A 23,580-nucleotide genomic window follows, 5' to 3' on the forward strand; every position below is an offset into this window, starting at 1 on the left:
TCAGTTTTACTCGGATTACATCAAGATTAGTTTTTAGAGCTGACATCAGACAACTATTGACTGTATTCATCAGCAACTCTTTAATACACCTAGAGTGTTGCATACTGATGTGTTTAAATGATCCATATATATTAATTTTAATGCACTGGGTATACTTTTATTGCACTTTTTTCCATAACATTATTTCAGTGATTGAAATCAGTGTCTTAAGACCCAGACACATGTCTGAAGTCTGAAGTCACAAACATTAAAAAGTATATTTGTGCTATCACCTGCAGGAATTTTACTCACCGTATTTTTGCCTGCTTATAAACAAACTGTGGCAGAGAAATAAAAGTATCAAATACAAAACAAAGACAAAATAAATGAATAGTATAAATATGGTAGTTTACTTGGAAATTGTGCAATTATGCCACTTGTCAACTCTCCAGCCTCTGGATGCAGACTTTAGTAGACTTTTATTTTTTCTTATCCTACAGCAATGTAGTAAAGTGGAGCAGAACCCTCCACAAATTACCCTGAATGGTTTGTGTAATGAGTTGGCAGAATATATTGCAATCTTCAACACGGGTGAAGTAAAGTGTCTCTAAAACACAGCGGTTAATATTGAGGTCTTTCTTAAAACTTAAATTTAAAATTTGTTAAAAAAGCAGACACCTCTGTAAAGAAAAGAGAGATGATATTTGGTTGAATGTTGACTTCGCAGGACTCTGTAGCTGCAGGAGCTTCCCTGTCCGTTTTGGAGCTGTTATACTCGGTTAAATTGGGACATATTGTACTGTCTGATGAATGACAGATGTTTTATTCATGGCGGAAAGATAGTCTACATTCTTTGATGCACATTCCAGGTTTTATGAAAAGGGCAAAAGATGAAGTGGAAAACTCGAAAGGAATGAAGATTGACAGAATCCACTATTTGAGCCATTCCTGGTCATAGATGAAGATGTGATATTTATACTCTGTTATTGTTTGAGTCTCCTATCTTAGCAAACTCATCCCCAGCAAATTACTATATTACATTCTTTACATATTCGCTGTTATTGTGTTGGGGAAAAAATCAGTTGCATGTTATCCATGGCCATATTTAAAATTAAAATAACCAGAAAATTTAGTGTAGTAATTCAGAGACTGGTGGTTTTCTTAGGTGTCACTTGTGCAAATGAAAATGCACATACAGCTGTAATTCACTTGGAACTTGATTTAGACCCTCCCTGTGATGAAAAGCCACTGAGTTCCTTATGAAATAGAACGGTCAGGGAAAGTGTTTCCTAGCAATATGCCCACAATTCTCTGAGGGGTAATTGTGTTTTCTTTCCTCCTTGACTAAAATTAAACAAACAAATAAAGGATCATTTGTGGGCCTCAAAAAATGATGGATTTTCATCCTCCCTGAAACCTCTGAAGGCAGCAGAAACAAGTTTTCTGCCTGTTTACACTTCCAGCAAATATGAGTTGGAGATTGGATTTGTCTACATAGTAAATGCTGTTAGGAAATTGAGGAAATTGTTTCAGGCCCTAAAACCAAAATAATAAGCTGAAAGACACCAAAATGTTCCACAAAGTTGAGGAGCTTAGTTTCATTTTGGATTGTTTACATACCAGGAATGATTGGTACAGCTTTATAGTCACTCATGAACATACACATTTTCTTTCCAGAAAAAAAAGTTTGGAGTCATTTACGTGTGTTGTATGGTGTATGTTATTGTGTATCACAATCCTGGATAGTAGCTTTGAACAAAGTGATTATAAAATCACTAATATCAAATACATTTTGGCCTTTTTGAGCCTTTCTAATGAACATTTTAGATAGCTACAACATGAGAACAAACCTCCTTTCAAAATGTTCTTCATTTACTGTCCATGCAATGTAATGAGTACAGCAGTCAAAGATAGATGTCTGTGTTCTCTACAGATTTGCTAGTCCAGTACTACTCTGCAGCCCCAGAGAGGCCGTGGGATCCATCTGCTTGAGTCCAGCTGCAGAGCTGCGCACACATTGGAAGTCCATGGATTAAAAGGAGATCAGTTACACCAAACAGGGTTAACAAATGGCAGATGTTGTGAAATTCATTATCCTCTGTCACAACAGAGGGGCTAAAGGGACCCGGAGACCATTTCCACATGAAAGCTGCTTCCCAACAGAACCATGGGAAACCGCTTCCCGCCCTGCAGACGGGATGGAACTGGCATGTTTTGGTCTGCACATATACACAACAAAAATACAAACAGGGATACAAATGCAGGCTTTGAACGGTTTATCTGTTTTGCACATGGTTTGACTGAACCAGCTTTGGAGATAAAATGTGCTGTTTGGACTGCCTGAGCCAGAGCACCACAGTCTTTCCCCCCCCTTTTTTATGGTGTTGGGACAATCTGGTTTGAGTTGGGCTGTAAAATGTCATCCCGGTGACAGTCCTGTAGTTAAAAACTATCTCTTAAAAATAATTTAAAAAACAATTTCCCCTTTATTTTCACTCTTGGTGTTTTCGTGTATTTTCTCTGATTTTGCAACTTTTTGTTCCTACCTCTGTTTTCAATCTTGGATATTAAAGTTATAGCTTCTTTTCTTGCTAATTACATCAAACCTAAAGCCTATGGCAAATGGAAATGAATAACGTCTGCCCTTTTGGCTGGATGTGAGAATATTTGATGAAGTTCGGTCATAGAAGTCTTTTCACTAGAAGTTGTGAGCGCGCTACTCAGTTATGACAGATGAAATGTTTGGGGTCATTACAACTGTCAACGCAGAACGGGTTTGAAGATGTAACCAGCCATCACAAATAAGTCAGACAGAAACATCAAAGAGGAGAAGCCAATCATTCTGCCTCAGTGTTTTTCTCCCGTATGCCAGTGTGTCATGGCAACATCTTTGAGCATCAATCACTCATCCCCGTCAAAGCGCTAACTCTATTTTTATCTGAAATCAGAACACTTCATGCACGTGGGTTTTTGATTGTCAGTTTTTACAGCTCGCCATTGTCGCCGTGTTGTTGTCCTGTAGTCCTCTAACATTCTACCCAAGTCTGTAGATGAAAGTATGCGCTCTTTTTTTGTGCTCTAACAATCACTTCTTGTGATGTAGAGACTGCAAAAAGCTTGTTAAGTGCAAAACAATGGTCAATATAACCTTTTCCAGGGCAGAAAAGTGTTATGAAATGTGATAGACATTTCAGATTGTTTATAAAAGATGGACATAGCCGCAAAGATGTCACACTAAGGTAGTGTAGATGGACTAAGGTAGTGAGATTTACCAGCATGGTGCGTGGATAGAAGGCGCACAGATCATTTTGTGAATATCACTTAAAAGTAATCAAATAAAATGCTAGAAAACCAGTCCTTAAAACCAAAGCACAAACATCTGGACAATCTGCGTCACAAAAAGGGTAATATTATTTACAAGATCTTTTAATTTAAATGCTGCAAAAGGCACCAACGCTGCAGTAGTTTCACTGATTTGATGGTCTGCACATTGGCAAACATGCGTCTGTGCCCTGACTTTAAGCCTGTGTTTTAAAATAGCTTCAAAAACCTTAAAATGTAAGCTAAATGTGTCAACATAATGTTAACAAAGACTATCTTAACGCTAACTCTGGCAAAATACAAAAACTCCTGAAGAAATGAGGGCAGAACTACAAAGAAATATCAAAAACTGAAAGAACAGCAGGGAAAATGTTTCAACACACCCACTGATAAAATGCTGCCCCTGGTGATAAAAGTTGTATATTTTGGAGAAGGTGATTACAGAAGTTACCTTTTGGTAAACCTGAAGAAGTCAGGCATTTTGCAGCTCAAGTGCAGTTTTAGCACCTATGTATTCACTTTTTTATTTCTGCCCCAAAGGTTACCTCCTGGATTTAACATCATGACCTCGTATGCTGCTTTAGTTACTGAATGTGTTCTTATTAACGTTTGACATCTTCAGTTTTTAGCCACAGTATTCTCTGATCTAGTTACTCCTATGTATATTTCACTGGCCTTGCTTAATATTTATTTATTTATTTTTTAGTATAATATCACTCTTTGCTTGAAGGTACTTAATGTATTATTCTGCTTTTGAAAACTCCATTATAATGCGAGATTCTCTTAAGGGAGGCTGATCTGATGTGTGACTCTACAGGGGATTCTTGGGAGTTATCTGTGTGTAAATGCATAGCGCACACGCATCAAAAAATGCTTACATGCATCATAAATTTGGAAGTGTGTGAGTGTGAGCACATGTGATAGGACAAACAAGGTGGGTAAAGGATAGGGTGGGAGTGGGGGGATGATTTCTGTCGATCTGAGTCTTTATTCTCCCCAAGCCTCTGAAGACAGTGGTCCTGGGGTGGGTAAAATACACAGGGGAGTCGTGTTCAAAGCCTGCGAGCTTGGTGACGATCCTCGTCAGATCCTTAGCTGTTTGAAAAGTTCATATAAACTGAAAGACAGCCGCTGGGAAATGGTCTTTGCAAACTCAATGAGAGTTTATCATCTCAACACAGGGAGAGGCACTGTTTGAGGTGGAAGCGCGCTGCCTGTAATCTTATTCTCCTTCAGGTTTATCAGGGGCCGCTCCTTCCTCAAAAAGTGAGTAAACCTGGGTCCTTATAAACAAGGTATCTCAGAACAAGAGCTGTCATTCGTACTAAACAACACAGCTCCGTTTATGACCTGCTGACGGTAACACAATTTATGGTTTTCTCTTTAAGAAAAAGACCCGTTAAAAGCACAATTATCCGAGTACCTCATTATTCATTATTTGTGCATTTAATTAAACCCCTAATGAGTTATTTGTGTCCATTAATTGTTGTTGTCTGCATGAACAGGTCATTAAACTGTTTCCCTAAACAATAATTGTCTAATATTACACTGGAAAAAGAAGTTAGAGACTGCAGCAAGAAATATGGTACAACTTCAAAGATGAGGACTTCATACTATCGAGAGGAAGAAAAATAAGAAGAAATCCTTGTGCATCACTAGAAATTCTTCTGTGTAGTCTTTTACCACTGATGTGTCTGTGATACACAAGTGAGGCAGTCAAACGTGGTTATTCTAGAAGGAAATGATATAGAGATTCAAATAGTATATATGCAAGGTAATGAGGCTAGGGGAAAACAGGTGGGAAATACTGTGGGAACAAATCAGGGTTAACGAGACAAGGGGACTCAAATGAAGTACAAAGCACAAGGGACAAAGACCACCAAAATAAAACAGGACAGAACTTACACTGAGGCAAAGACTCAACGTTTACATGTAAAGACACCATGGAGAGCAAACCTATTTTGGCTCAATAATAAATCTGATGTTCAGAGTGAATGGTTCAAAGGGAGGTTTATCTGACCCTGGCTGGAAGGATTTAAAAGTTAGCTATGATCAGCATTTTCATGGAACTTATGTTAGCTTAATAATGATAAAGCTAGCCACATTTGCTATTTTGTATTAAAACTATATACTGTTCAAAAAAAAGAGGTAAATCGCTTGTTGTGAACCACTTATTACGCTAGAACAGGTGCATCAGAAGGAAGGAAGAAGCATTGGGTTTAGTTTTCTGCCTTGGTACTCCTTCAAAATCTGACTTTAACATCGAGTCATTGTTTGAGCATTTAGCAATATCTAGAACAGCGGTCCCCAACCTTTTTTGCGCCACGGTCCGGTTTATGCCCGACAATATTTTCACGGACCGGCCTTTAAGGTGTCGTGGATAAATACAACAAAATAAAACTAGTACCGGTAGCGAAAAAAAAGAAGATTTATTCATAACAGACGTGAAAAGACCCAGGAAAACCGAGTTAACGATAAAAACGATAACAAAATAACGCTGAAAACCGATTAAAAACCCTGAAAACCATACATTTCACACCTGAGCCTCAACTCTCGCGGCCCGGTACCAAACGACTCACGGACCGGTACCAGTCCGAGGCCCGGGGGTTGGGGACCGCTGATCTAGAAGAAAATTCACTTCAGAAACTTCCTTGTAAAGAAAATCTTGCTGCAGTTGCTTGGGGCTGGTTGTTCTGCAGTCTTACTCATGTTGCAGCACACAAACTTACAGTCTCCTAAACTCATGAACAATCAGATCCTTCCCACTGGTTAGGCATAAAAAGACCCACATGACAGTGGCCCTGCAAAAGTGGGAGGAAACCCGAGATCACTCTGAGGGGATGGCGGTAATTGTCTCATTTAGAGACTGATGCCCACAGGTAAGAGTAATTACGGAGGGCCATTATTCTCTCCTGTCTGCGTGTGTGTGTGTTTGTATACTGTGGAGGCCAGTTTTTCAGGCGAGTGCCAGCAGCAGATTACAAAGGTGTGGCTGCCGTGCAACATCCAAATGTGACACATAAAAGACAAAAGTGTGGATCAACAGAGGGTGTCTCAGCCCCATTCCGCTACTTTGCCGTCAATCTGACAGATGGCATGGGCCCGTCTGAGGCCCAGGCAATGAGGAGAGCAGTGGCTTCAAAGGCCCTCTGTAATCTGCAGAAACATCACAGGCTGGGAGAAAGTGACTGTCTCCCAGACTCCCGCCCTACTAAGAGGGCGAGCGAGGCGCTAATGAAAGGCAGATAAAGGGATCGCAGGCACAGACAGCGCCTTGTGAAAAAAGAAAAAATTGATAGAAAACATCAGGTAGGCTTGCCTTTTTTCTTTGCTTTTCCTTTTCTTTTAAAGAATCCACAGATAAATGGTCTCGTCAGTGCTTTTGTGTTCCCAGAAAAACAGCAACACACAGATAAAGAGATATTTTCAAAGCTCTCCTCCCCTGTTGAGTATGACTCAATTCAGACTAAATGGTCAGTGCTGAGTATGGGGTAAAGTTAGTGATGATGGAGATTGAAAATGTCACTAGTGGCTTGTTTGTTTGGTGGCTTTGATGTGACAGTCAGGCCTGGCGCTTGCTGTCAGACGCGGCATTAATCAGAGAAACTTGGTTCTTTGTCAACCTGTGCCACATTCATTTATCGCCCAGGAAGCAGCTGCATCCCTTCATTTGGACTAATCAATTCTTCTTTTTAGCAACATCTCAGCTCACAGGAAGTTTGCATGTCCTTTCATGCAGCACTGATGCATCACAGCACCAATATCAAAAGCACAATATGTGCTTTACTTTACTTTAAAGGAACTTGTAGGTTGAAATCAAGGTGTCGTCTCCCACGTGTACATAGCATTTACCTAATAAAAGGCTCGGGTTATTGTATAAAGGTCAACCAATTACTGTCACCAGCATTGGCCATGCTACAGCAGTTACGACAAAAACAGTCTCCCTCAGATTGTGTGATGTGGAACTGGACAGCCAAAAGGTCCCTGAAGTAATTTATAAGTTTTGCGGTTAGCACTGACAGGTTCAGTGAAGTGAGCTAGAATCAGTCATAGTGTGCAGACCCCTGGCCAGAGGGTTTATTAGCTGGTCTCAGGCTAACCAGCCCAGTCTTCATTTCAACACATTGGCATGTTTTTTCCTGACAAACCCTTGAACTGTGAAGGCCCTGTCAAAGCTGGAACTGGCTCATATATTCAGGGACTACCCACAGCTTATGTTATCCATGCCTTGCAGTGAGTGAAACCATATAAAAGAAAACTACAACAACAAAAACAATCATACAAAGTTTAACTATCTGGCTAATAATTATGGTGTGGAATGCAGTGTAATAGGCTGATAAGATGCTACCACTCCAATCACTCAAATATTAATAAGATGAACCCTGAACAAAAAGACCTGCATGTATATGTGAGGGTCTGCTAAGTTGTTGTTTTTCTCTCTCTTGGTGACCTATCTGTTGCAAATAACGGGCTTTCGACTCTGATATTTGCAGATAAGTGCTGAATCCTCTTAACTTGCTTGGGATTCTGCTGCCTCACGTATTAGAATGGCATATTTGAGTGGGTTTGAGCTTTCTGGTGCATCTGTGCTGGATTACTGCTTTCACTCTGCTTAATTTTACAAACAACACTCAGAGTTGGCGTGAGAGTATTTTTATTTCCCGAGGTGAGGAAAACGGAGCCATCCATCTAAAATAGTTTGATGACTGAATAGATTGTAAAAAAACACTGCTGGTGTCCAGTAATTAATCTGAAATGTGCTCCTTACCATTTTTCACGAGAATTTGTAAATTAATAGCCTTCAGTGGTTCAGACTGCAATTATCAGTATCTAATTATTTGTTCATTTGAACAGTTATTGCTTCTCTTTGAGTCTTCAAATTGAAATAATTCATTTTTTTTAACCAGTCACTACAAAGTAGATGGCATTTCCAACAGCTTCAACTGTGGTTTGTTTTTACTGCTAAATAAGCAAAGCCCTGATGGACTTCATATCAAATGTCTTTACAGTGACTCAACCAGATTTAAACTGGATGAGACTGTTTTTCAGATGAGATGTAGATTATTGTGACTCCTGGCCAGTAGTGGGCAACTCCTCTGGCTGGAAATAGTATGTATGAAATTCAATTCAGTTCAATTTTATTTATACGCAGTCATGTCAAGATGCGTTAAACTGTAAGGTAAATACTACAGGGACTTTCCCTACAGGGAAATACAGAGTAACTCCAACAAGCTCTGGCAACAGTGGGAAAGAAAAGCTCCCTTTTAACAGGAAGAAACCTTCAGCAGGACAAGACTCAGGGAGGGGCAGGTTAAGAGAGGGAGACAAGACAAAAGACAGAGATTAATAATAAATCATAATTAAATGCAGAATGGTGTATAAACACATGGTGGGTGAAAAGAGGTGAGAAAAGAAGAAACACTCAGTTTACAGGAAAATGGCTCTCGAACTCCTTTAGTATACAACCTCAGTAAACTCTTTCCTGATAGGTCAGTGTCTCAGCCGCTAGTTATACTAAATACAACATGAACTCTATTTTGTAAATCATGGTTCCTGTTATAGTCAAGAAAAAGGTTTAGCCACACCAGGATTTATCTTGTGACTAACAAATCACTATGATATATGACAAGCAAGCAAGTATCACGGCGAAACGTGTAATAGACACGCCGGTCCACCGTGTCCATTTAACGCTTTGCCTCTCCAAAACGTGCAATTACTGCAAGCAGAAATTGCATTACCAGCAGGTAATGCAAAATGTGAAAATGGACACTTTGGAGCGGCGTGTCTATTACATGTTTTGATATTGACTCGGACAGTGTACTGTTTCTTTGTTTCGGTCAGCTTTTACCCTCACTGATCTCATCTAGTTATGAAACACTGAGTTAAAAAGCTAAGCTACTGGCTTCACAACGGGAATGCTAACTAATAGATGCTGTCTTGTTCGACTAGTGCTATTATATATTGAGTTGCTAATTTAGGCCAAAAGTAAAAAATATATAGAAAAATCTATAACAAAATGTACTTCAAACTGAACAGACTCTGTGTGTCTCTTAAAGCAGCACAGTTAGACCAGATGTCACAAAGTTGTTAAGTCTTGACACTTACATGAGTGAGTTATATTAACTGTACCCTGTATTATCCCATACGCTTACCATTAAAGGGGAAATTAGCTACTTAGGCAAAAAAACGCCATTTTTTTAAATAAACATGTTCACTTCATTTGAGCTGGACATTTCAACATTAAAAAGGTTTCAGTAAAATGATTTCCATTCATTCTTAGTTTCTTAAATATAGATGACACAAAATATAAAAGAAAAGACCCATAAACCACTTTAAAGAGCATCTAGCTGACACAACAAGTTAGGCTCCTAGATTACCGACATATAACACTCCACCAGCACCATTTTGAACATCTGCAGATGAGAGGCACTTCCATAAAGTTCTGGTTTTGTTTTAGGGCAGCTTACAGTAAAATGTCTGGGTGTCAGCTGCTGTTTTACTTTTAGCTCTGCCAGATTGCTCTCCTCCCCACGTCCAGCTGGGAATACAAAAGTCATTCAGGAGTTCTGTAATTGGCTGGAGTTTAATTAAAGGCCAATTTGGGGAAAAAGGCAGACAAAAAGGCAAATTAGAGACACTTGTAAAACAGAAAATGAAATGCTTAACAAGCTCAGCATCGCTATTCACTGACCTAATTTACATGCCAAACCTTTTCAGTGAGTGTGTTTAGAGCTTTGTGGCTTCGGTGTTACTGTTACTATAAAGCTCAGATTCTGTAATTAAAATATGGCAAACATTTTGCAGAAGCTCAAATCTTAGTGCATGGCAATAATTTTAAGTTCACAATGCGTGTGTCCCACCTTAAACATTTTAAATATAGAAGAATGGTTTTCTAGGCTAATGAAAACTAAGGGCTGGAGCCCTTTGCTCTTCACACCACATTTAAATATGAAAGTTAACCATATACTCATGATCTTTATGATGTGCAGCAAATGAAAAATAATTAATATTCATTAATGCATTTTGTCAGTGGAAATTATGATGCAGTTCACATGAGTTAAGCATTGTCAGAAGATAATTTTTTTTAGTTTAACTCACACAGCTACACTTGTACTGTATACACAGTATATCCCTCAGTTCTTTTTGTTCCAAGGAGCCAGACTTTCTGAACAATATTCTCTGGGCTTTCTGAAGATCAAATTTTTTGTATTGGCTGCTTTTTTAGTCATTTTCATCTGAACCTAAAAAAATCAGTGGCAACAGGGCTTATATAGTCATGAACTTGGTGGTATAAATTATCATGAACATGTAGGGAGGAGTGTCAGGAAAGAGGTGCAACAGTGATTGCCTACAGCCATCTGTAAAACAAGGGTGGGTCTGTCGTGGTAAGGTGCTGCATTCCATCCAGTAGTGCTGGGAATCTTGTAAAAACGGATGTAATTATGAACACAGAAAAGTACCGTCAGATGTTGATTCACCGTGCATTACCGCCTGGAATAGATCTGACTTGGAACATTTCTTTTTTCAGCATAAAAATCACTTAAAAAACACAGCCAGTGTAGTAAAACCATACCTGGACTGAAAGGCACACAGTGGACCACTATAAGTCATGGATTGGCCTCCCCAGAGCCCAGACCTCAACATTATCTAAGCAGTGTGGGATCGTCTTGACACAGAAGGGAACAAAAGGCAGCTCATTTCCAAAGAAGAGCTTTGAATGCCCTCGCAGAAGCCAAGAGAACTATTCCTCAAAGAAATTACAGAAAAGTGTGCCTAAGAGAGTTGTGTTGAAAAATATGAGGCGAAACTCCGTTTTGGCTTGTATTGTGTAAATTGGGTATTTCTCTTTATGTTGCCATGTTTCACTAAATCACTGCACCTATTTGCTATTTTTTGAGCAAAATATTTAAAAAATCATTTTTTGAGAAAAACAAAACAAAACAAAAATACAGAAAAAAAACCAAAGTAATTCCTGTGATTGACAGGTTAAATGAAGACTATGTAAATGCTGAATAATAATTCAGTCAGTACAAGACCAGGAATCTCTCAGCTCTTTAAAAAGTAATGAAAATTTGAGGCAGAAACAATGTAGCCATGGAAAATAGGCTACAGGGATATGCATCCACAATGCGACAATATTGAGCTAAAAAACCCCAAACCACAATTCCCCTGGTGTGTTTCAGAGTATATGACATATGACTTGTCAAAAATCAGCTTGGCAGACATTTAAGGTGGAATTATATGCCCCTCCACCCATTAAATGAATTTAGAGGATCAAAACTTTCAGTAAATGATAAAAACGTGATTACCATCCACGCGTTTGAGGAGCTCTTTCACTGCCAAACCTTTTGATGAAGCCTCAGCCTTATGCAACAGATTTAGCAGATGTTGTGGTATTTTGAGCTGAAAAGCAGCTCTCAGACATTTTTCAGGGCTGTTGAGGGATAATTTGCAAACAGTCCACAAATCCAAGAAAAGGGTGAGTGGTATCAGGGACAGTGACAACAGTACTGTTCAGATCTGTTGTTCTTTGCCCTCTTTTCAACAGCCTTCCCTTCTTCCCTGCTTGTAAAGCAGAAGAAGAAGAGATAATAGCAGTATATAGCAGGATTATAGTACACTTTTTCGTTGGCCAAATACCAATGACTTTGCCATTCTGATGGTAATCTAAATCTGGTCACTAAAGTGCCGATTTGCGCACCATACGAAGCAATCCACATTTTTATAAGCTGCAGAATTTTTAAAAGTAAAACGATGCAGAAGTGACCGTGAATAATCACATTGTGCCATGAAACTGCAGTAATTCGATGAAATTCTTTTGTAGTGTAGAACATTACACTGTGAAAGTGACATTTACAGCCTGATAAACTCAGCGGGGTGGCGATAAGTTGAACGACGCTGAGAGAACTTGAGAACTTTTTCCTCAAACTGCGACACACTTTCCTCGGTGTAAAATAAGAAAAAGGCGTCGATTCTGGAACTCCTGCTCCTTCAAAGCAGCCCCCTTTACGGAGAAGCTGGCATGACCTTGTTTCCTTGGGAGTAAAAGATACAGAGAGCTGGAGGGGCTGGGTGAGGAAAAGGAGGGGTGAAGGAAGGGGGTGGTGGTGGGGTGGCATAGTGGAAGAGGTGGGGTAACTTCAAAACCCACATCAAAAGGAATAAATAATTGTTTCTGCTGGTTTTGTTGTTGTGATACGGATCGGCGAAGCAGCAAGTGGCGAGCAGGAAGCTTTGATTTGAGGCAGCCTTCCTGGAGAGGGCTCCTTCTGTCGGCAGCTGAGCAGAGAGAAGCAGGGCCCACTGATTAAAGTCCCGTTTGTTTTAATCTTCGCTTTTGCCCAGGGGAGGCCTACAGAGAGGGAGAGATCCTGCTGGGGGGTGGGACAAAACTGTTCTCTGGGGGCCAGTTTCTTCATCTTCTTCTTTTTCTTTGACATCCTGAAAAGGAAGCGATGGCGCAGCATCCAGATGCAGGGTGAGGCCGCTTGAAATGGTCAGTGTGGGTTCAAGATTAGGGAGGCTTTTGGGTCAAAAGGGAATGGCAAATTATGGGGATAATATTAATGTATTTAGTACACCCACAGCCCAGTTGATTCATTTTAATGGTTAGTTCACAGGCATGCATAAAATTCCACTTTAGATTTTCTCTGTAATTACAGCAATACCCTTCTGACCACCTCCCTATGTATGTACTGCTTTAACTGCAATTGCAAAGCTGTTTAATGAATCACATCCACATTAATACAAATATTAAAAGATGGTTTTGGAAAACCCGTTAAAAACAAGCACACATTTGTATTTATTTCAAGTTGTGAGAAATTTGAATTAAATGTTTGTGAGAAATGTTTGAATATATGAAAAGTTAATCGCATTGATGTTTCGCTGTGGAACGAATAAAATCAGACATTACATAAAATTTTGTCTAAGCTTTAGGGAAATTCAAATGCATTAAGATCTCACCAGAATTAATTACTGGTAAAAAACACTGTTTGATCACTCCTACAGGTACCTGCAACACACGATGCATGAAATTACATTAATCTAAATGTCACTCTGCAAAGCTAGAATATTCCTTGCCATCACCTTTCGTCTCAAATAAACGTAATATTTGCAGTGTGATATAATCTGAGTGCTTCCTGCTGATTTGCATCAACTGATATGCGCGACACCAAGCCTTTGATTCTGACAGAAATCCACTATTGGCAAAAGTGTCATCAGAATTGCTGGAAGAATGAAATAGACTTGCTGACGTGCACATTGCTTCTAGCCTTTTATGCAGTTATTCAAACAAAGTAGTCTCATTGGATCTTATCGACATATGACGAAACAGCGGAAGGCAGCACTTTCCATTCTTGACAGTAAACAGACGCTTCGTCCACGGGCCTGCCAGTGTTACAGACAGAGCTCGTTAAGAGCTGACATCAAACGCTTATGGAGACTGATGATTTAAATATTGAATCGACTAGCGGCAGCACCCAGACAGAGGAGAGCTGGTATGTGCTGACACTAAAACAGATGTATATTTTAGCAGCCTTTTCCTAGCTAAACTAATGGCTTTGGGGAAGCAGATGAAAGTAAGACCTGCAGATCTGCTGGGACATCTCTGGGGTTTGCTGTACTGTAAGTGGCAAAGAAAGACCCCAGGTACCCTTTCCAAGTTCCTCTGTCCTTGTCTCCTGTACCCCATATATATTGCTGCTCCACTGTCAGTTGAATCAGAAGAGAGGTATCCCAATCAGAGGCCTCTCTCCCCAGCCAGCGGGGACACTAACAAGGTCTAATGATCTCCAGCTAGGCCCGTCTCTTTTCTCTTCCTCCACTCAGTCACAACACAACCTGCAGCACATGCCTCATGCATGCACCATTACTTGTCCAGCTATGTTCAATTTATGATCTTAATCAAACAGCCTCTGCTAGGACTGGATGGAGCAGTCCCCAAGAATGTGCACTGATAAAGGTACATCCACAAGGGTAAATTATTGTAAGGTTTGATAAAAACATGACAATGAGGCCATTCTTTTTTTCAGTTCTGGCTGTGGTTTACTGAGTTTTGCTGGCATGTATACTCTCCAAGGAAAGGCCAGATGTGAGGCACTGGAGGGTTGAAAATAATTTCAAACATGTTTTTGTCTGCTTCTTATCTTGATAGATTCAAGCATATCTAACACCAAAGAAGAAGTGCAAACGCTTCTCTTCCCTAACAAAACAGCTAGGAGCCAATAGGGCAGGTTGTAACTGCGTGAATCTTAAGATCTATGGTCATTAACTAATGCTAAAAGAATAGGTCCACACCACAGATATTTACACATCTTAAGCTTTGTGTGTGTGTGTGTGTGTGTGTGTGTGTGTGTGTGTGTGTGTGTGTGTGTGTGTATCTTCAAAGTAGGTATAATGGGTGGGTGATATATATATATATAGTCATTTTAACATCTATATTTTCTCTCCAGGATGTCACCTTTGTATAATTTACTATTCAGCGAGAAAAAAAAAAATCCTTTTCCAGGCCTTTAGGTGAACCTTGGAAATGGGTGATATTATCTTAGGTCTCTTTCAACTCTGGCTTTCTGTTGGCCAACATTCAGAAGCTTGCCAAAGTGCACCGCCCCATCTTTTTGTTCTGAAGGTTAGCATAAAATCTGATTCTTGGCTGGGAATGACAAATCTTTATATCTATCCCTACATATTAGCACCTGATTTGGAGTATAGGAATAAAAGGTAAGAACTAAAAAGTGGGAGACTGATGTCAGAAAATAAAAAAGATAACAGAGCCAGAAAATCTTAATTAGATGCTGCTGAGAAAGTGAAAATTTTGTTTAGCCGTGCTGGACCACGAATGTTCAAGTATAAAACATTGTATATATCGGGGAAAATAAAGAAGAGCATATCTAATATACATGCAGGCAGAAAATCTTGGATGATGTGGTGTTGGATGGGGAATTTGTCTTCTCATCTTCTGCATATAAGATGCATTTTTCTTTTCGTTGCCCTGTACCTGTGCATGTGCAATGACAATAAAGTTGAATTCTATTCTATTCCATTCTATTTTTCTTTTTGCACTATAACTATTTGGTTAGCTAGTAGATAAAAATGTATTTATTTAAAATATTATGAATGATTTTCTAAGAACATACATTTTAGGTTTAGTGTCTCTAAAATGAAAGAAAATTATGTGTATTGAAATATTAATTTAGGAAGCAGATCATCAAAAGTTTTGTGCATAAGGAACATATGCTACATAAATTAAATTCATTAAATGTATGCAATGTTTTTTTTTGTTTTTTTTTAGTTGCTAATGTGTGAACGGAGCTAAATTGTAACTTTAAAAATGAAAATGTCCTAATTTCTTAGTTGCCATAACAACCTTTGAGCTGATTTCTATTCAGCCTATAAGACACTGCGAGAACCTCCAGGGAAGCCATAATGATATCATCCAATTTTTGGCTGTCTTCCAGTTGCCTACAGTGCAGTGAACACCATCTTACTTTAGTTTAAAACACAACAACTTCCAACCTTGTGAGCTAATCTTTTTCGTTTAGTGTTGTATATTAATAGTGTTGAATATATTTTGTGGTTTGAAATGTATTTATAATAAAGTACAACCTAGTTATTGGTGTTGTGCAATTATTCCTTTCTAAATGCAATCACCGCTTAGCAGTTTCGAGCTCAATAAGCAACAGGGACCTTAACCAATCAGAGACACTGCTGTTTGAATCCAGGATTGTGGATAAAGTAGTACTTTTCTGTGACTTACAGTGGTTTCTGCAGAAGCACATACCATTGTTTCACAGTATTTTAACCCATAATAAGTCCACTTTCAATGACTCATTGTCGCTCACAGTGATCAAAATTCATATTAAGATGATAACGATGAATTATGTTTACTGTTAAACACTATATACACACAAAAAACAAAGTGACCAGACTTTCTGTTTCGTGAAATAGCGAGCAAACAAGCTCCGGTAAGCCGGCTAGATTTAGGATGCTTGTCTGCACAGATCTGTAGTTGATTAATGTACCCTGTTACACTGGCAAATAAAAAAGCAAGCCAAAGAACCAAGCCAAACAGTGTGGATTAATTAGGTGATGTTACACACTGAAAACAGGCTTTATTATGGCTAATTCACACAGTCCACCTTTGGGGGACTATGCTTTCAAGCATGAATAATCTGTATACATTAAAGGCAAGTGTACTGTCTTATTTGGCTAAACACTATACTTTTTAAATGATTTTGGGCCATTTAATAGATAAAAATGTCTTTTGTTATTAAATAAATGAAACCCAAATTAACAAATCTTTAAAAACCATGCAATGTTTTCCTTTTGCTCCAGATAAAATTGTGGGAGGAGAGAATCTTTTTCTCTATGTAGAAAAAGCCTCTAATACAACATTAGTTCACAGAAATTAGTTTATTTCCAGCACTGTTCTGAACTATAAACAGGCCCATACAAAGTTATGTGTTTGATACATGTGCAGGCTGGCATGCAAGCCAGGCTGGATATACTTGCTTAAGAAAAAAGAAAAAGACTGCATCTGCAGCACATTGTTAAGATGCTGCTTGAAGTCCAAGACTATAAATGACTTTGGATTTTAGTCTCAGGGGCAGTTCTGCTTCCAGTCTGTTTGAGGCTAACTCTGTCTGACTAAACAAAGCCAGACACTTCAAAAAATGTTCTCTGCATGGCACAAAACAGTGAACAAGGGTAAGATAATTACAATTTATTCATGCATAGTTACTCGATTAAATATCATGATGTTGTGGTTTGGCGGCAATATCATTATCAACCTAAGTTTAAAGCATAGAGAGAAATAGGTACATAATGTATTGCTAAACACTTTAAAATATATTACATCTAAATATTACAGAAAAAAAAACACAGTTTACAATGGGCACTATTTTCAGTGAACTGTCTGCTACAAGTCAGATCCTCTTTTGCAGAGCACTCTCCTCTGGGAATAATGAGCATGAGGCGATCAGACAGCAAAGCTGGTTTCACTGTCTGAAGTTTGTGCCAGAAACGCACATTGTTGTTAGATTGGTCCACAACTACTGGGAGCAGAAAGCTCCTAGCTTTTGCTGTTGTGAGCTATTGTGTTTGCATCACTCTCTAACCCTTAAACCTTCAAGTGTATAATTGAGTGGTTACAGAATATTTTCATTAAGTCAGAAGTTGCTGTCCAGCTCTGGCAAGCAGCACGTCTCTGCTGCAGCTCAGTGTACTTCAAAGTTTGCTTGAAACTTAGCCCTGTTTTTATTTCTGTCAGTCTTGAAGCCTGTGTAATCAACAGGGAATTGACTTGAAGGTCTTAAAAGGTCCACTTTGAAATAGATCAGTATGCACTTGCATCCCTGGATATGAGAGGTGTGGACATAAATTTCGCATTGGACAGTGGATGAAATGAATATGAATTTCCAATATTTTGATCTAAGCATTGAGAGGGGATAAAAGGCACAGTCCAAAGCGCATCTGAAAAAGAAGCTTACATTTTCTATAATACTGAACCTAAGTCAGCCTTTGATCTTTTAATCCTGTGCTCATAAGGTTGTGAGATAAGCAGGCATGACTAACGTCTCCTTCTAATAGTCAAGAAAAAGCAGAACCCACATAATGAGCTCTTTTACTCCTTTTGAAGACAAATTGGACTGAAATTCCATGTTTAATGGATCTTCCTTTCAATAGAATTCTGTTTAAAGTCAAAAAGAGAGATGGTCAGTCACGTTAACAGTGCTGTTCAGCTCTTAGGATGCTTGGCCTTGTTTTCCTTTCAGCCTTCCAGATGTCTGTCTGAACTGTCTCTTTGTTGTCTTTGTGGTATCGTCCTTCTTATGGCTTTGTTTAGCCAACGCTGTCATTTAGACTGACTTGCAGGGTTTACGTAAATACGACACAGCAACTCAAGTGTGGTGCAGTACTGTCAGTGTTTCTTGTAATCTCACCCGTCGGTATGCCGATGTCAGCCGTACTGACCACTCTGTCCTCAGCTGGCATCCTTGTGCCTGTTTTGGAATGAGCTAGGCACACGTAAATATTAAGTTACACAGGATTTTAATGCAGCCCAATAAAAACAAAATATGCAAATGACTTCAATAAAACTGTGGATTTACAGCTGTAGGGCCTCAGTGAGTCAGATTAGAACACATAATAATTGTGCATTCAGATAGTGTGGAAATCATTGGAAAAATGTTTCAGATCAAAGTAAGTATTTTGTCGATGCTAAGAAATTTCAGAGTGATGGTGCAAAATAATGTGTTGCAAATCAAGTTCCAGCATCCGCAAACAAGTCAAATGTTCTTTTAGCTCTGTTATTGGTCTTCTTGGGGGCTACAAAGTATTTCCCTGTTTTCACAAGCTAAATACCGTGTTTATAACTGTGCTTCGGTGCTAGTTTGGAGACAAACTAAAGGATATAGGTGTTGTTTTATTTGAATCTGGATATAGTAAAGATACTGTATTTGTGAAAATGAAATATGGAGATTTTTGTCCAGAAGCAGGTGTGAATATCGAGCTGAACCGTAGCTAAGTTCTGCACAACTTCTTCATGCAGCTATATGAGTTACCCCTTATTCGACATTAATTCAATTCAATTCAATTTTATTTATATAGCGCCAAATCACAACATAAGTCGCCTCAAGGCGCTTCATAGATACAGAGAAAAACCCAACAATCATATGACCCCCTATGAGCAAGCACTTTGGCAACAGTGGGAAGGAAAAACTCCCTTTTAACAGGAAGAAACCTCCGGCAGAACCAGGCTCAGGGAGGGGCGGGGCCATCTGCTGCGACCGGTTGGGGTGAGAGAAGGAAGACAGGATAAAAGACATGCAGTGGAAGAGAGACAGAGGTTAATAACAGATATGATTCAATGCAGAGAGGTCTATTAATACATAGTGAGTGAGAAAGGTGACTGGAAAGGAAAAACTCAATGCATCATTCAACATTAGAAAGGATGCAACATTAGAAAGGATGCATGTGTAAGGCACTTCAACTTTGTTTCAGTTTTTCAGACTGGAGACTATTTGTGCCTACTTCTGTCCTCCATAGCCATACACATGATCAATGTTGGGTTACATCAAGTGTAGAAGACTAATTTGCAATTTAGATGATGAAGGCGACATTAAATGACTGAAATCCACCTTTATACCAAATGTATATACTGTTAGTGTAGGCAATGTAAATTAAGTAAGATAACTTGTGAAACTGCAGACATCTTGTTGAATTCATATTTGTAAATCTACAAAGAGCAGCAGGTTAGCTGAGCACAGCCTGTAGGCTAAGAAGATCTACTGGAGAATTTTTGGTAAGTTATGATCCTTTTTCCCACCCTGAGCCACTACAACTACAACCAATCTTAGCGTTCCCCCACATCCCATAGCTCGCTTTAACCCCAGACTGTACTCATTTTCCTGTTCAGGTTTGGAGGCAAAGTCTATCTGCAATGTAGGAAACAGAAAACAGTTATTTTATTTTATTGCTTGTGTCCTACATAATAGGTTCAAGCTGAGCACATTCATTAGAATAAGAATTTAGATTTGAAATAACATTTGTATTCTCATGTACTAATATTATTTAATTATTATATTAATATACCACAATGTCCAGCTACCTTTGCAATACATTTCAGAGCCTGTACTTTTTCACTTTTAATTTTGTAAAGAAGTTGATTCAAAACTTCATTTTTAACTTGAATATTTTGTATCTGTACTTCTTTTTTCCTACCTCAGCAGAAACATTATAGATACTTCTGCATTTTATTTTGGTTTGTGCCCCATTTTGCTTTTACATTGTTATTGTAAATTTATAGCTGCCTTAAGCTGAACGTACACCTAACACACTGATGTAAATCACAAGATGAAGCTGAGCCTGATGAAGGTCATTTTAATCTACAGGGAACATTTTCAGGATTTATAATGCAGAAACATCTCTTATATGGTTAAGAAAATTTAAGAAGTCCAAATTCTAATTCTGATCTTTGACACACAAATAACTCCCAAGTAAATGTTGATAATTAGCCTCTGCAGGCCATTGCAGGCCATGTTTTCAAAGATTACAGCCCTTTGTGCCCTTTTTAACTAGAGCCGGCTAATAGTTTCTCTTTGGCTCTTCCACAGGCTGCGCTGAACCTTTAATTGGGTGACACTGTTTCCTGCATGCTCCCGCTCTCTTTCTCTCTGTATCTGGGTTTCATAAGCAGACAAAGTTATTTAAATTGTTCTAATACTTTCATCTCATATTCTCTTTGTATCATTGTTATGCAACCACATGGACTCAGATGTAAAAGACACTAAGGGTACAAAGAGAGGATTTTTTCGCATTACTTCTCTTCAAATATCTTGCATTCTCACCAGACAAATTATATTCCAGATATGAAGTGGCGGGGGGTGTGCACGAGGTTGAACAAGGCCAATTTGTTTAAAGGCTGGTCTTCAGGATGAGGCACACCACAAAGCTATATTCATTACATTTGCGATTTTACACTTCTGACGGGCGCTCTATCGTGTGGCCGTTTTCATCTCTGTGTTTGATGATGGTTAAGGGAGAAGGCAGGCATTGTCCTCTGTGGCCTACAGGCATGTTCGGAGCTACGCAGAGTGAGTCAATGGAGAGTCGGGGGCCGGCTAAATGTCAGGCGCACATGGCCACGCTCGCATAGCTTAATGCAGCCCTGTGTCTGGCCCTTGTCCTTGTCCCTCTCCGACTCTGTGTGTCTTTATCCCTCTGTCTCCAGCTTCTCCCTCTGTCTCAGATGTACACGCCATCTGGTCTGGCTCCACATCTGTGGATATTCTGTCTACAAAGCCCGGACAGCAGTGCCCTTTGTGCAGTAACGCTTTGCATAGAAGCTCTTTGCACTCTCAGGCACCTGCCACGGCTTAAATCACTTTACCCATGCAAAAGAGGAAAGCCCATTAATATTGTCTACCGTTAAACATTGCATGTTGTAAAGCACTTGCTGAATATTGTTTATAGCCTCAGGCTGAGATGTAGCTTTGCTTGGGAATACCATAGCAGCTTTACAGAGGAAGACCATTTTCAATCCTGTCAGCGACCTGCATGACCACAGTGCGCAAGTCATTAATACATCAGCCTTTTGCCAAAGAGGGAAATGTGACTGGAACTACAGTCCAATTAATGATATAGTTGAATCATTAATTAGTGTTTATCAATTGAGTGCCTCTCTTTTGATAAATGCTCATTTCTTTCTTTCACCTTTTTTGGTGACTTCGAACAATGATATGAATGCAAAGACTAAATGCCCTTCACTGTTTTGGCAGCTCTTTGCTCCACAGATGTGTTTGGTATGGAGCAGTCACAGCAAGTACATGTGCACCAGGAATGAAAATACATGACGCTTCCCACAGGGACAACTGAGTAGCTGCTGGATTCATATAAAGCACTGAAATATCTATGTTTTAAGGTGTCATTGTGATTGCTTTGAAGATGCAGTGAAATCCTTTTAATTAGATTTTTTCAGGATTTGCGTCAAATTGACCATTAAAGAAGAATATTGTATTTATTATAGGTTTCTGACATGTGCACATTTCTACAGATAATTTAGTCTACTGATTTTAACATTTTAAATCCCAGTTTGTTATATCTTGGGAATATGCAGAATCACTCACAGACATGTTTTAAATAAGACCAAAAAACAGAAATATTGGGAGATTCACTGATTAAACTGCAGGTGCAAACAAACCTTTTGTCACTGTATTTGGAGTACTGAATTGCAGTATTGTAATAGCAGATTTTTATGTGTGTAACGTAAGCAGAATACTCGATTCAGCACACACTGTAGCCTGTTAGAAAACCCTTGAAAACATGGGGAAAATGAGTGTTTTCTCATTATTTTTTCTCCAACTGTACACCCAGAAGTAACTTGGATATTTCTGTAGCATACTGCAACATAAAGTAATTTTAACAACTAAAAACATAATTCACATAAAAATAATATCAACATTATGCTGATTATTAGCTTCTTTTAAAAAAAGTTAGTCTTTATGCTTGTGTCGCTTAGTCACTCTATATTTCCCTTAAACCCTCTTGCATTCCACCACAAAGCTATCCCATATGGAAAAGAAATAGTAAAAACTTATAAAAGACTTGCATAAGATGTGGCCTACTTCATATAGTAAATCATATAAGGCTTATATGATTTACTCATGAAAGTGACCACTTTCTCATTACTTTCATATATTGTTTTAGGAAGTATCCAAAACATTGAAACAAGTTTCATTTATATAATTTTTCAAGGGATCTTATGTGTTTTCACTCTTGTATGCTTTTCATACAAGTTTCACACAAGACAGATACAAACTTTATAAGATTTATAAATATGTTTTCCATATGGGATTGCAGTACTCCCCCAGTGATATTTCTCCTTATACAGTTCTCCTTGTACTCTTTCATAACACAATATACTGCTCAGCTGATGAAGATAAACATGCCACCAGTCCTCTTTCAGTGTAGGCAGCTGTAATCACATGGTGGTGCTGACTTTGTCTGGATTCATGTACTGTGTCAAAAACTGTATTGCAGTGATTGTTAATGTTAGAACAGTACATGCAGCACCCTTCTATGGGTGCACTCTAACTGCAGCAGTAGGTAATCAAAGCAGAGACAGGGAGAGTGCTGTTTGGTGTGGTGATCAAATATTTATAATACTTCAACAAACTTAAGCCAAGGCCACTCAAAAAAAGATGAAAAGACCTTTATTAAATTGCGGCTTTGTCCAAAAACAATAGAAACTCTAATCATTGTGCTTCAGTACATTGGTGAGATAGGAGATTCAAGCTGCGAAGCCTGCAATGGGCAAAAGTCAGTGACATACTCTCAAGAGAGTCCACTATGACCTTCCCTGCTTAAAAAATATTTTATTCGAGTACTGTGCAGATATTTTTGAGAACTTTAATTTTTTTTAATCCATCTTGATGAAGACAGCACTATAAAAGAGGTAACTGGTGAGTCCAAAAGTCATTAGGAAGCAAGATAACAAACATAAACACAAAGACCTATAGTCCTACAAAAACAACAGACCCTACTCTTAACTTCATGGAGTTAGTCTGAAATTACATGAAGTGTAAAGAAAAGTGCACTTTAGTGTACCCAAAAGAGCTGGTGTTGTTTTTGAAATAGAGGGTGGACAATACTGATTTTGATTTGATTTTTGTTTATCTCTGTTTGTATCAGTTTAATAGATAAATTATTTCATATCTATTCTTCTTCTATCTTCTGGACAGTGCTAAAATGCATTAGGATAGACTGAAATAAATAGACTGTGGT

The sequence above is a fragment of the Haplochromis burtoni genome, unplaced genomic scaffold (assembly GCF_018398535.1).
Source record: "Haplochromis burtoni strain Fernald_Lab_line unplaced genomic scaffold, NCSU_Asbu1 Contig_2, whole genome shotgun sequence".
NCBI lineage: Eukaryota > Metazoa > Chordata > Actinopteri > Cichliformes > Cichlidae > Haplochromis > Haplochromis burtoni.